This window comes from Anomaloglossus baeobatrachus, chromosome 1 (genome assembly GCF_048569485.1).
Source record: "Anomaloglossus baeobatrachus isolate aAnoBae1 chromosome 1, aAnoBae1.hap1, whole genome shotgun sequence".
Lineage (NCBI taxonomy): Eukaryota > Metazoa > Chordata > Amphibia > Anura > Aromobatidae > Anomaloglossus > Anomaloglossus baeobatrachus.
The window spans coordinates 307564165-307578317 of record NC_134353.1 but is presented as its reverse complement, the minus strand read 5'-3'; the positions used below and the strand labels follow the sequence as shown (position 1 = coordinate 307578317).

The 14153-nt window shown below is 44.7% G+C and overlaps 1 protein-coding gene across 2 annotated transcripts in view; it reads left to right on the top strand.

Moving 5' to 3' along the window:
• Nucleotides 1–14153, top strand: part of CCSER1 (coiled-coil serine rich protein 1) — a 1289205-nt gene that overhangs the window by 333324 nt on the left and 941728 nt on the right. The gene's annotated exons all lie outside the window — the stretch shown is intronic.

Genomic DNA, 14153 nt, shown 5'->3' with positions numbered 1-14153 from the left:
GTACCCCTGTGTGGTTGAATTGGGTAAACTAGAGGTTTGAATTATCTACCTAGGGCGATACTGTTTGTATTGTCCACTAGGTTAATCCAGTGGTATTAAAAAATCCACAAACAGAAAAGCACCTGTCAGAGATATAGAGCTGCATGCCCTCTAGATATATCTATCTATAATTCAGTTATTTGACTTTTGATACATTAAGAAACACTTTCCATTAATAAAGTAGTTATTTAAGTGGTCAATAGGCAGCTCTAAAAATGGCTAGCATTGCCAGGCTTTGTGCAAGCTACTCCATATACCAGACCCACAGATCGCTCCGACCTTTACCCTTCAAACCCTGTACAGGGATCTTACATGGGCTTACCTTGGGCTGGGACCACAGGTAGCCGCTGGGAAAGAGAGCAGGCTTGTAGGAGTGGCCGGTTCGCAAGTCAGGACCAGGAGAGGGCAGTTAAGTATATATATATATATATATATATATATATATATATATATATATATACATACACGTGTGTGTGTGTGTGTGTGTGTGTGTGTGTATAAAATATCAGATAAGTGAGTACACACCATGCATTTTTGTAAATATTTTATATCCTTTCTTGGGACAACACTGAAGATATGACACTTTGATACAATGTAAAGTAGTCAGTGTATAGCTTGTATAACACTGTAAATTTGGTGTAACCACTAAATAACTCAACACATAGCCACTGGCAACAAAAGTGAGTACACCCCTTAGTCAAAGTGGCCAAATTGTGCCAATATTTTGTGTGGGCACCATTATTTTCATGCACTGCCATAACTCTTTCGGGAATGGAGTTTACTAGAGCTTTGCAGGAGCCACTGGATCCTCTTCTATTTTTCTATGATGACATTACAGAGCTGGTGGATGTTAAAGGACTTGCACTTTTCCGCCTTTCAGTTGAGGATGCCACACAGATCCTCAATAGGGTTTATGTTTAGCACCTTTACCCTCAGGTTCTTTAGCAAGTCAGTGGTTGTCTTGGAGATGTGTTTGGGGTCATTATTATGTTGGAATACTGCTTTGCCACCCATTTTCTGTTTCTGCACATATTAGCATTCACTATTTCCTCAATGAACTGTAGCTCCCCACAGCCACCAGCACTCCTTCAGCCCCAAATCATGACACTTCCAGCAATATTCTTGACTGTAGGCAAGACACACATCTTTGAACTCCTCACGTGGTTGTCACCACATACGCGTGACAAAATCTGAACCAAATAAGTTTACCTTTTTCTCAGTAGACTACAGTACATGGTTTCAGTATTCCATGTCCTAAGTCTGGTTGTCTTCCGCAAACTGTTTGCGAGTTTTCTTGTCAATTACCTTTTAGAAGAGGTTTTCTTCTGGGACGACAGCCATGGAAACCAATTTGATGCAGTGTGTGGCGTATGGTCTGAGCACTGCCAGGCTGATTCCCCACCCTGTAACCTCTACAGAAATGCTGGCAGCACTCATATATCAATTTTGAAAAGACAATCTCTGGAAATGAGATTGAGCATGTGCTCTCAACTTCTTTGGTTGACCATGGCAAGGCCTGTTCTGAGTGGATCCTGTCTTGATAAACTGCTGTATGATGTTGGCCACCGTGCTGCAGCTCAGTTTCAGGGTTTTGGCAATCTTCTTATAGCCTCAGCTATCTTTATGTAGAGAAAAAATTCTTTTATTTTGGGTCCTCAGAGAATTCTTTGCCATGAGGTGCCATGTTGAACTTTTAGTGACCAGTATGAGAGAGTGTGGGAGTGATAACACCAAATGTAACACAACTGCTCCCCATTCACACATGAGACCTTGTAACACTAATGAGTCACATGACACCAGGGAGGGAAAATGGCTAATTGGGCACAGTTTTCACTTACGGGTATACTCTTTTGTTTCCAGCAATTTAGACATTAATGGCTGTGTGTGTTATTTAGAGAACACCAAATTTACACTGTCATACAAGCTGTACACTGATTACTTTACATTGTATCAAGGTGTTATATCTTCAGTGTAGTCCTACAAAAATATAGTCCTACTCCTAACACAAGATCAAGTACTTGTTTATACATTGGTTAGGTATATGCTGTTCATTTAAATGGAATTTTTAATTCAGATTTCTTTTGATTGAAACGAATGTGATGAGACTTTCTACACTAAGTATACATATATAAGCAGAAGTCCTTTATGCTATGCTGTAAACATTTATAACTATGAAAAGCAGGTATTATGGGAGGAATAGTTGGAATATTTTTTTATTTTTTTTTGTGCATTTTCTGTCTTTCTTTAATTGCCCAATTTGCTAGAAACAAGGTTCTTATTATCTGAAATCATGTTAAATTATTTGTTTTGGCAGTTTAATATGCATTAATTTGCCTATTGGTCTATGCTTAATTTCGAGACTGTTGTATCTATTTATTTTTGTATCTTATCCTTTTTGCATACATATTCATTTAATATTAGCATAAACTTAGTACAAGCTAGAGCAGTCAGACTACAGGGAAGAAATCAATGCCCTAAGGCTATTGCTGGCTTGTAAACTCGCAAGTGTTCAGAGTTATTACATTGGAAGTATCTCCTCACTTTTTTCTTTATTGCTTACTTCAGTGATGGACATTAGCATATGCAATATGCCTTTAAGGCACTGTGCCCTTACCAGTCTACTGTGCCTAATGCAGGGGGATTTTCAGCCTGCAGCTAAATCTCTGTGCTGTAAACCCACATTATTCAGCAAATGTTCACTATGTAGTGTCAGTTTAAAAGTTTTTTCTTTTACTTATATTTGAAATTGTCCATTTTTTTCCTCTCATTTGTAGTTAATGTAAATTATTTTTATTCATTCTTTTACTCCATTGCATAAGTCATGAATATCAGATCAGTGGGGGTCTAAAGCCTGCTTTATATGGTACGATCTATCGTCGAATTTCACGATCAATCGTATCCGCCCCCGTCGTTTGTGCGTCACGGGCAATTAGTTGCCCGTGGTGCACAAAGTCGTTAACCCCCCTCACACGCACTTACCTGCTATGCGATGTCGCTGTGGGCTGCGAACATCCTCTTCCTTAAGGGGGAGGGACATTCAGCGTCACAGCGACGTCACACAGCGGCTGGCCAATAGAAGCGGAGGGGCGGAGATGAGCAGGACATAAACATCCCGCCCACCTCCTTCCTTCCGCATAGCCGGTGGGTGCCGCGGGACGGAGGTAAGCTGCTGTTCATCGTTCCCGGGGTGTCACACGGAGCGGCGTGTGCTAACCCGGGAACGATGAGCAACTGGCGCCATTTTAATTAAACGAGATTATGAAACCGAGTGATGAGTACATGACTCACAATTTGTGAGCGATACTGCGTCGCTCGGAGGTGTCACACAGCCCGACGTCGCAAGCGATGCCGGATCTGCGTCACAAAAACCGTGACCCCGACGATCTATCGCACGATAGATCCTCTTATGTAAAGCACCCTTAACTCTCTGCAAGCTCACCCATCAGTTGTTTTTAGGTCTTGTGGTGGCCGGATGTAAAAATTAGTGGCGGTGAATTGCACAGTTCCACTAGTTGAATAGTTGCCTATTCCGGATACTGCACATCAAGTCCCATTGAAATGAATATGCAGCTGATTCTCAGTGCTCATTAAGCATCTGACTTTATAATTGTTTACATCTAGCCACTGACGGAGCGATATGGGGGGAAGGGAGGGGTGTCAATGGTTTGACAACCACCGATCTTCTATTGATGACCTATTCTTAGGATGGGTTCACACCATCGTATTTCCTTCATCCAAGAAAAATGGTCTAATTATGCTAATCCGATTCCGATCATCTGAGTAATCAGACTGTGATAAGAGTGGGTTCCATTTTTCTCAGAGGTGGAAAGAATAAAAATGGTTCTCCACCTTCTCCATTCTCTCAGTCCGTGAAAATCAGACCACACTCAGATATCATGCTAGTGTCGTACAATTTTCCTTGAATGACCGAGTTCTATCCAATTCTCGTAACCAAGTCATGCATTTTGCAATTCTTTTCCTTGGGCATGTTCACTGCCTCATTGAGTAACATTGATCTGAATGTCATCCTATTGTTGGACGGATAGCACTCAGACCAAAAATATGGTCGTCTGCAGGAGCTCGTGGGACAAGTCATCCATGCCATGCTAGTAAATGTCTCTTTTAATTATAGATGCTCTTAGCTTTAGAGGTGGAGGAGTTCTTCGGAAATGATTTCTTTTATATCTTCTGATTTGAGGAGTTTAAATAGAGCATTGTAGTTTATTGATAATGTATCCAGTAGGATGCTCTTTAAGATTTATAGGGTGTTGAAGTGTGATGCCAAAACAAATCCAGATAGAACAAGCAATAAATTACAAGAATTTTACAAAGGGACTATATAGTAGATCTTCTTTTCTTTGACACTTGTATACCATGGCTAGGCACAATCTTGTTATCTGTCTGTAATACATTTATAAGAAGTTAATGAGACAGAGCTGAGACTGTAAGAAAACCAAGAAAGTATAGCTGGAAACTATCCAGTATTTGGCTGGGTGTTATTGCCATTGTAGTATTTGCAGATGGTGTTATGGTTTAATTGCTATTTATACAAACGGATATTGTGTTTATTATTTGTTTCCTACATGCAAAGCTAAGTACCTTTCTGAATAGTATTTATTGAATTTTTTAACTTTTTTGCTACAGACTGTTTAGAAGTAGTGATGAGCGAGTGCTAAAATGTGTGAGTGCTTGGTACTTGAATCAAGAAGGTTGGATGCCTGGACAGGCTCGACTCGTTTAGCAAGCATAATGGAAGTCAATGGGAAACTCAAGCATTTTTCCAGAAGCTCCTAACAGGAGGGCGATAGTTGAGATCTCTCTCTCGCCAAGCCCTTCATTTAGGGTCTGCAGGAATAATGAAAGCGAGAATATGCCACCTGAGAAATCGACCGTATCGAGCATGCACATGATACTCGATCAGGTACCGAACGCTTTGAGCACCTGTCGCGGGCGGGGGACAGACCACAACAGGGGGACCGCTCGAGGCGCTCGGATCCGGGCGGCTGCTGTGGCTCGAGTGGTAGCCAGATCCGGGGCTCGCGCAGCCGTCCATCGCCCATGAGTGAAAAGGGGTTATTTACAGGGGATAGAGTCTTTGTCAGTGACGCCACCTGAGGTTTGCGGTGAGGGATGGTGACACTGCCGCTGCCTTGTATGTGGGTGCACGGGGCTAATGGAGTGGGGCAGCAAGGTGGGATCCTCTCCACGGGTAGGGGAGGTGTAGTCCCGGGGCCCAGGGTATTGTGAGGGGTTGCAGGGACCAGTCTTTAGGAGGCAGGAAACAGGGAACTCAAAATTTGTTGTCGTGGTGCTGGATGAGCTGGTGCTGATTTGGAGGGTAAGTAAACACACAGAGTCTGAATTGTAAACCAAGTTTCCAGTGACCGGTAGCCTCCGGCGGTTGCATTCGGGTCCCACACACAGATTTACAGCCAGGTGCCCTTTCTTCTGCACTTTCTGTCTGTCTCTCTTGTCTGGACTAGTCAGCATGAAACGGCCTCCGGACAGGATCCACTCTCAGCACCGACGGGCTACAACCATGCCCTGGTTGACCTCAGGTTCCCCGCGACCGGATCTCTGTCACCTGTGGCCCTTACTGCCACCTAGTCAGTGTAGCTAGACCAGTCATCCGGTGGTCCGGGGCTCCAACCCCGACTACCACCCTCTCCAGGGAGCTCCAACCCCCTCCTGTCAGCTCTCCACTGCCTACAGCTCAACTGCCACTCCTCTCTGTCACTTCCTGATCTCTTCTCCTCGATCCCTCCCATTGTCCCGGGGGAGGGTGACTAGGGCCTGATTGGCTGGTGCATACCTGTGTGGGGACTGTGTTGGTGCGAAAGAGGAGAATGGCCTGCATTTTGGTGTATTTGTGCAGGCTCTGTGACAACCTGGTTTTGCCACAGCGTCACACACCCTGCTCAAGTATAACAGTGTAACAGTACTGCGCATACTCGCTCATCATTATTTATAAGTCCTTTTGCTATCTCCTGATTCTGGTTCTGATGGCTCTCTAGTTTTCCTTTCTCTTTTCTCTAGTGAAAGTCAGAGGGAATAGAAGGAGGTTGTATACAGATCTGTTATGGAGAGAGTCAACAGTATCTAAAATGTTATCGAAGATTGAGACAACGTGCCTGCGACCAGAAGGAAATTAATTCATAAGAAGAAAAAACAAGTGTAGGATAGAAGATGTGCTGAAATGTGAAAGCAAGTGATGACTGAAACTCCTTGTATACACACAGACTTCATATCCAATGTCTATTACTGAGAGGGACATACAGCATGTTTTACAGGGAGGGACACGCCTACAAAAAAATCTGATACTTTAATCTGGCAGCCAGCTGCATATCAGGGAGTCTGTAAATCATGATGCAATGCAGAACTGAAGCCTTCCCATACCCTTCAACGCTAAAATAAAGAGCTTGTCTAGTTTAGAAATCTTATTAACGTATACCCATATGCCTTAAACCTATTTACTCTATTCAAGTTTCTTACCCTTTGGACAGAGATAAGAGATGTTATTAAAGGGAATCGTTCACCAGCATAACGTAGGGGCAGAGATCCTGATTCCAGTGGTGTGTCACTTACTGGGCTGCTTACTGTAGTTTTGATAAAGTCACTAATTAATAAGCAGTAAATTATTATTAGAGGACTACTTGGTGTGCTGCCAGGTAGTCCAGGATATTCATGAGCTCTGTATAACTGCTAGATCTGCAGCAGAGAAAATATTGATTTTATCAAAATGACAGCAACCAGCTCAGTAAGTGACACATTGCTGGAATCATATAAAAAAGAAAAAGTTTTTCCAGCTTACCCAATATATTGTAGGATCAAGCTGCTATGACTATAGAGGCTCTTAGCATGGATATTTGGTAGAAGCTCTTACCAGCACAAATAGAAGAGATGAATCCAGCGAGCCAAAGTTGTAGTAGATAAAAAGTTTCTTTAGTCTTTATTTCAATAATATTAAAAAAAGTCTTTGTCCATAGCAGCATAAATGATGACAGACAGAGGTAGGAAAAGTTGCTGCTGGCGCACGGCAAGACCCGTTTCGGCTAAACCTTTATCATTGCCATGGTCAATGATAAAGGTTTAGCCGAAAGGCGTCTTGCCGTGCGCCAGCAGCAACTTTTCCTACCTCTGTCTGTCATCATTTATGCTGCTATGGACAAAGACTTTTTTTAATATTATTGAAATAAAGACTAAAGAAACTTTTTATCTACTACAACTTTGGATTGCTGGAATCAGGGGTCCCTGACTCTAAATTATGCTGCTCTCAGATGGGGGAGCAAAAACATGGTGACAGTTTACCTTTAAGAGTGTTTTTCATTCTATACGAGCTGTATTGTTCTGTTTTAGGTCTCTTTCACATGTACTTGCCTCCAGTACGTGTTTGACAGTTTTCTCACTTACCAGAAACACATACACATGTTGACATATGTTTTCCTATGGTTTCGGGCACACGTAAGTATTTTTGCACGGAACGTGTGTCCGTTCCGTGCTTACGTGTGTCCGTTCCGTGCTTACGTGTGTCCGTGTGCATCACACGCCGACATGTCCGTTTTATCTCTGGCATCACGGGTGTCACATGGAACGCAAACGTGTCACACATAACACACACGGACCACACGGATGTGTTCCGTGTGACACGCGCCGGAGAAAAGACATGTGTCTGCGAGAAAAAAAAAAACCTTACTCACCTTTTCCTTCTCTCCTGTCTCTGCCGCTGCTGTCACTTGCTTCCGACCGCCGCTCATTATGCTCATTAAATATTCACTTCATTGTGGCTGGAAGCAGCAGCAGCGAGGAGTCGGCAGGACCGGAGACCGAAGATCAGCACCACGGACAGTGACGGTAGGGACAGGTGAGCAAAAAGTTTCTGTTCTCCGTGTGTGATCACGGAAAACACACGGAGAACACACGTGTGCCATAAACACGGCTCACGGAGGGGAAAACGCACCTCTGACACGTCCGTGAAAAACGTGCGTGGTTTTTAACGGACATGTGAAAGAGGCCTTACAGATATTCATTGATTTTAATGGACACTATGCAACAGTTAAAGCATACCCATCAACACATTATGTAGCCCTATGTAAGGGACTTCCATTGATGTGTATACTGCATCCTATCAGTAACTGCAGAGAACAATGGAGGGTGGGGAAAGACCTCTCTTCATGAATGCACCGGAGCATTAAATGACATAATATTTTTGTGCTATTTTGGCTACTTGGCACGCAGACCTGCAGCTGTATTATACTGCCTATACATAAAGCAGCGTATTAGTCTTAAAAATCCACTGTAATTTTCTCTGTGGTGGCACTACAGGGAAATTAAACACTTACTGCCAGGTTTCTGCAAACATTTTTTTTTCATTTTAACAGTTTCTGTAAAAAAAAATGTAATGCTTTTTGTAATGACACTAAAGCCTCAAGAAAATCGTAAATGTAATGGATAAAGCTAAATTCCAACTTTCCCTGGGTCACAGTGACTTAGAGGACGATGTGTATTCTTGGTAAAGTGAATAAAATATGTACAAGCATAAATATAGTTGCCAGTAGCCCTCGGAAATGCAATGTCTTCTGCTCCAAGTTGGGTTGGTTTTATAGATAATAGAGCTCTGAACACAAGTAAAATATAGCCCAGGTTTGCAAATTTAAGAAATTTGTTATTGTAATTTCAAAATATTGATTTCAAATTCAGAAAAATATGCAATTTTAGCCTTATAACGTCTATTCCACAGTAATTAAGATCAGAGAAGGTATAAATACTCAAACAGTTGCCCTGGGTAGTTTCCGAGCTCTCCACCACCTGGCATGAAAGCATGGTATCTGGGCACTATAATAATAATAATTTTAATAATAATTTTATTCATTTATATAGCGCTATTAATTCCACAGCGCTTTACATACATTGGCAACACTGTCCCCATTGGGGCTCACAATCTAGAGTCCCTATCTGTATGTCTTTGGAGTGTGGGAGGAAACCGGAGAACCCGGAGGAAACCCACGCAAACACGGGGAGAACATACAAACTCCTTGCAGATGTTGTCCTTGGTGGGATTTGAACCCAGGACCCCAGCGCTGCAAGGCTGCAGTGCTAACCACTGAGCCACCGTGCTGTGTGCTGAAATCCCTAATATGAAACTCATTCCCTTCAGTTCTCTGTATTAAGTTTGCCCATCTTAGAGAAAGCAATATGCTTAACAAATATTCCTTTTACTTAAAAGAAATATCAATATACAGCAAAGTAAATATGGCATCATTAGTTCGTTTTCCTGCAAATTTAGTCTCCATGCGACTTGATTCTGAAAAGTAGGGATTGGCAATCTTTGCTAAGCAGCAAATAAAGATGAAATGCCCAGCGTGTCCTACGAAATGATCATCATATAGTGCAAAATGGTAAAGGTAACCTCTCATTTGCAAAAAACCCTACTATCTTACAGATATTAGATTTATCTGCAGGTTAATAGCGTTTTGAACTTGCCTAGTACCTGCACTTACAGCTCCGTTGTCAGGAGGAAACTAACTTTATTCCTCCTGGCTGCATTCAGCTTCCAGTCATAGGGGTGGCAATGGCGCGAGTTCAGTCACCACACAGTGTACAGTGAGTTGCGGCTGTACCCTCGCCACCCGGGACTTACTGTTTAGCTCTCTCTGCATTAGTGCTGGTGTTACGGGGGGACCGGCAGATTAGGACCAGGGGTATATATCCCAATCGCCAGTCGGGGCCCACCATGCTCCAGATGGTAATGGAGCTGCTGGCACCCTGTGGGTTAGGCGGAGACTATAGAGCTGAATGGCTCTGAGATAACTTAAGGAACCGGTCACATATGTAGGGACACGTCAGATCGGACGACAACCCAGTTAGCGTTTCTGTGGAGCAGACGCTACTCCGACCACGTGTGTAGGAACACGTCAGGCCGGATGGTAACCAGTTAGCGTTGACCGAGAAGACTGCTGTGACAGCACCCTGTCGGCCACGTGTGTAAGACACGTCAGGCCGAGCGGTCCTCCGATTAGCGTTTCTGGCCACCACTCGACTGGCCACGTGTGTAAAGGACACGTCAGACCAGGTAGTCACACCAGTAGCATTTGACTGGGAAGCCGAGGAGGATAATAGGGTTCACACACCCAATCCAGGAACACCCTGTTAACTTCACAGGGGTTGTGGGGTGCGCTGTTCGTGCGCGTAGAGGGCACAACCAGACAGGTGGCGCAGCAGGTACACTGTCAGTGTGCGTAGAGGACACTCTCGGACAGGTGACTCAACAGGTATTCTGTCCGTGTGCGTAGGAGGCACAACTGAACAGGTGACGCAGCAGCCGCAGCCCAGTTAATGCCACTGGACTGCTCTAGCACAACAGGAACGGTAGCAAGGAAGCACGGCGCCTGACCCTCATGTGCTGAGCCACGAATCTTGGCGTGACAGGCACCGTTCACCTAGCCCTACCTACCGCTTCCAACAAGGCTTATGCCACCAAGAACTCTAAATGAAGACTGCGCACCTCCATGTTGTCTCCAGCCCCTTTTATAACCTGGGTCCGCCCCAAACCCAGGGTGGAACCACCAAAGTCCAATAGCAGAGTGCCATGTCATCAGTGACATCACATGCGACCTATCTGGAACCGCCACGTCATTGATGACCTCATGGCAGCCACACCCCAAACACTTCACCAGTCATCGTCTGACGACCAATGGTGAGGTGCCAGATCATAGGGGCGGGCCTCTGTGAGCCAGTCCGGAGTTGCCACGTCATCAGGACACCTGACACCCTCTGCCCTATCAGGGCCTGCCACCTCACGGACATGCTCAGTGAGGTCCTTACCGGACCTAGCCTCTGATGCACTAAGTGCCTGAGCATGCTCAGTAGCCTGAGCAACAGGCTCAGAAAGCAGACTATCAGTTTGAGCATGCTCAGTAGGCACATCCCAGAACTTAGACACAGCACGAAGTCCAAGTACCTGTGCACAGAGGCTGTTAGGGTTAATTGTGGGAGCATGCTCAGTAGCCTGAACTGAGGACTTAGTCTCAGACATAACACAATCAGGCTGAGCATGCTCACTAGGCAAAACACCGGGCTTAGACTCTGGCTGGGGTAAATTGGCACACGCATGCGCACTAGCCGCCTCTCCACACTTAGACGTGGTGGAAGGAGCAGCCAACTGGACGACCCGAGGCATGGCCAAGAACGGCAGCCGGCGCCTGGGCGCAACAGGAACTGCAGCAGGCTGCTTGCGGCTATGGCGGCGCCGGTTCATAACAGTTGGCTGCTAAAACAGGGATTGGCAATGTCATGATCCAGGTCGGCATCTGCCTGGCGGTGTTCCAGCCCTGAAATGATCATGTCAACGGTTAACTTCCCTCTGCCTCGTTTCTGTTCCCAGGACGCTATATCTGGCCACTTCTCCCTTTATGCCTTGCCAGTTATATTCTGCCTTTGGTGTGTGTAGCTGGCTCTGGTGAGTTCCTGATCGGTCCTGCCACATTTTTCTGATCCCCTACCTGTGTCTGTTTACTCCTCCCAGCCCGTTCCTCCTATCTTGCCTCCCTGTCTTGTGTACATTGACTTCCTGGTATGACTTATGCTTTGGCCCGACCTGATTCTCTATCTCCCCTCTGACACCTCCATTACTGACAGGCTCTTGACCCCGTGACTTGTTTCTGACTACGTGTTTGATTGCTCCTCTGTACTTTGTTTGACCTGTAGTATTTGTCCCGACTTGTCTGACTATTCTATTGCCACCTTGTGGTGATTTCACTGTACTACTCCTGAACAGGATTATTCCGCTCTTTCTCCACACTGCTGCCATCTAGGGGAGTTTGTATTGCACTTCCTCAGAACACCCAGTAGTACAGCGTGACAGGCAAGCTTTGCTAATCAACAATTAAAGATGAAATGCCCAGCATGACCTACCATATGATCATCATATAGGGCAAGATGGTAAAGAGAACCTGTCATTTGAAAAAAAAAAACGCTATTATCCTGCAGAGTTGGGGTTAATCTGCAGGTTAAGTGTTTTGAACTTGCCCAGCACCTGCACTTACAGCCCCGCTGCCAGGAGGAAACTAACTTTATTCCTCCTGGCAGCGTTCAGCTTCCAGTCATAGAGTTGGCATCAGCGCATATTCAGTCATCGCTCTGTGTACAGTGAGCAGCGGCTGTAACCACACCCCCGGCCCTGACTGTTCAGCTGTCCCTGAACTACAGTAGTACTGACTGGAACTCAGTGCGAGGGGGCGGTTACAGCCACTGTTCACTGTACACTGTGTGGTGACTGAATCCACGCCAATGCCACCTCTATGACTGAAAACTGAATAAGGGTAGGATGAATAAAGTTAATTTCCTGTATGCAATGGTACAGGCACCAGACAGGTTCAGAAAGTGATTAACCTGCAGATTAACCTTAACTCCATAGGATAATAGTGTTTTTACACATGACAAGTTCCTTTTAAGGGACTTACGTGTTGCGATATCAGACCAGCTGTCTTCTTCTGTTGTACTTTTGCTGGCAGTTGTATTACATCCTCTATGGCTGCTGTTTCCTACCATTTTGATGTATATAATGTAATTATATGGAATTGGCTATCATGGAGGAACAATAACACTTAGGGGTACTTTGCACGCTGCGACATCGCTACTGTGATATCGTTGGGGTCAAATCGAAAGTGACGCACATCCGGCGCTGGTAACGACGTCACAACGTGTAAAGTCTAGATGCGCCGATAAACGATCGCAAAAGCGTCGAAAATCAGTGATCTGTGTAGCGTCGGTCATTTTCATAATGTCCCACCAATAGGAGATACGATGTTGTTCCTCGTTCCTGCGGCAGCACACATCACTGTGTGTGAAGCCGCAGGAGCGAGGAACATCTCCTTACCTGCCTCCACCGGCTATGCGGAAAGAAGGAGGTGGGTGGGATGTTTACGTCCCGCTTATCTCTGCCCCTCCGCTTCTATTGGCCGCCTGCCATGTGACGTCGCTGTGACGCCGCACGACCCCCCCCCTTAGGAAGGAGGCGGGTCGCTAGCTAGAGCGACGTCGCAGGGCAGGTAAGTGAGTGTGAAGCTGCCATAGCGATAATGTTCGCTACGGCAGCTATCACAAGATATCGCATGTGCGACGGGGGCGGGTACTATCGCGCTCGGCATCGCTAGCCGATGCTAGCGATGTCGCAACGTGCAAAGTACCCCTTAGGCCCTAAGCATAGTAAGGAAGAAATATAGTGCTCTGTGCTAGTCATGGTGCCAGTGTTCCCTTATAAATGGATTTTCCACACCTTCCTCAGCCACATCTGATTAGTACATATCTAGGTAATCTTCTATTAATTGAGTGGTTATTCTACTGATTTAAAGATATTTAAGGCTGCTTTTCTAGTATTTGTTCTGACTGGCAAATGGCTGCAGGTTAATCCTTAAATAATGAATGAATAGTGGTCTTTTTTGGCTAAAATCCCACCAATCTGGACTTATGTCAGTAAGCGCAGAATTGTAATGTGTACACTACCCAAAGTCCCAATCACACATGGCCTTTGTGTCATCACACGTGCCATAGGTTGCCCACTCCTGTCCTAAAGGGGTTGATATCCTGTTATTCTTACAGATGGCTGGCATAATATCTTCACTTTGATCCTACTACAGATAGTGAATGTAATCCTTTTCTTATACGTACTACCTACTGATAGACACTAGATGGCAGCCTTTCCCTATATTGTAAAATTAATTTCTAATTTCTTATTTCTGATTACAATATATGTTCATTCTCATGCAGTAGTGCCAAAACATTATTTCTCCAGCTCTCATTTATTATAAACCTTTTGTTTTATATGAGGTGTCCTAAATTTCACAGCTAGGAATAAATAGAAATATTCATCAATTCCTCTTTACACATTTTATCTCATACTCTAAACCAATACACCATGCATAGAGGTAAAATAGTATTAGAATGCTTGCTGAAGCTATGCAGGCTTTAATAATCATTGGCATTTGGGATGCTGAATGCATTGTGGAACCTGCGCAGCCTTTGGTGCAGGTCACATTGTTATAACAAGTAATCTTTATGACCAAGGTCAAAGCTAGAGGAAACCTTGGATTAATCCTCCCTGTGGCAGTCTGCAAAGC